Raw genomic sequence first — 1,385 nt, forward strand, 5'->3', positions numbered from 1 at the left:
GCTGAATTGGATACATTTGTAATAAGTTTGCTATATTTCATTGATTTTTCGAGATATGTACTGTTCGTGTCGATTTCGGTTTACAAAATAAGGGGGAAAAAAGAAATCGTATGTGACACATATTTCATGGATTACGTGAGGGTACACATGCTGTTGAATGTAGTACCAAGGTTGCCAGTGTATTTGGGTCAAGGCTAAAAGGCGATCCCCATTTGTACACCCTATCTCCCTCCCGAGACCTATGACTATCTCGGCCCTTTTTGTGCACGTGCACGTACTCAGGGATCTCTGACAGCTATGTTACTTAGCGCTTTACTGATACGTTTGCCCACTGCATCCGGTTTACTAATAGATTTCATGGAAGTACTTTTTCGTATCTAGTACTCTGAAATAAATCAATCAAGCTTCTAAGACTCGATCCTGTAAGACATCACGTTTCCAGTTCGTTTGTAAAGATAGAAAGTCTTTATTTAAACATGAACAGATTTATTATTAAACATGAACAGATTTATTATTAAACATGACTTCCCTTAAAAAAGACAGATAACGAACGTTGAATGCAACTTATGAATCATCCGTTTTACTTGTTACATCGCGTAAACGCCTTGCATTCGTTTCATGCTAGCTCGTTCACTGTCTCACGCTATTGCGCTTATTATAAATATTGAGATCGGCAACCTCGCGATATACAACAATTTCAACAGAAAAATCTTGATACCCTACGATAATCGGGATAATGCGATAAGTTAATCTCGTTCAGTATTCTTTAGTAAATTGCAAAACTGTATGAACAAAAGTTAAATAAGGAACGAGATAGTACAATGTGATAAAAAATGAAAATGACGTGTTCACGTAACGTCTAACATTGAAAGCGAAAGAATTCGAGTGGGAAGTCCATTGTTGTTATCCATTACGTGATGTACCTCACGAAAGGTAGGAAACGTGCTTCAGGTTTCATTCACTGTGATTCACTACATGTATACACGTACCGTAGGTATGCTTTATTGAAATGCATAAGTTCTTACACATAGTTTACGTACAGCTTTTAGAGAGTATCCTCAGATTTGTATTTTGGGAAACAGGAAGCAGATAAAATCACCTGTTAGACATTTTTAGCTCTTTTCAAGGGACTGAAAAATACCTAAATAATCATTATGCGTTTAGTTTCATAATTTCACATTTTATTGAAACACACTTCAAATAATATTGTATAAGTTATTGCAGTTTGTTAGAACAGTTTTATTCTTGTTCCATGAGGAATATAAGATAGCTATGATTCTCAAGGAATCGACGAATACATTATCTTTTATACTACGATAATAAAATTCAATTAATTCTTTCGCAAGAAGAAAGATAGCGATAATTTATGTTATTAAAGGATCAGT

The 1,385-nt window shown here is 34.9% G+C and overlaps 1 protein-coding gene across 2 annotated transcripts in view; it reads left to right on the top strand.

Annotated features, from left to right (window-relative positions):
- The window catches only part of Hph (HIF prolyl hydroxylase), a 12,988-nt gene that overhangs the window by 8,382 nt on the left and 3,221 nt on the right, over positions 1-1,385 (top strand). The window lies entirely within an intron of this gene.

This window comes from Ceratina calcarata, unplaced genomic scaffold (assembly GCF_001652005.2).
Source record: "Ceratina calcarata isolate Rehan_Ccalc_2016 unplaced genomic scaffold, ASM165200v1 scaffold329.2, whole genome shotgun sequence".
Classification (NCBI taxonomy): Eukaryota; Metazoa; Arthropoda; class Insecta; order Hymenoptera; family Apidae; genus Ceratina; species Ceratina calcarata.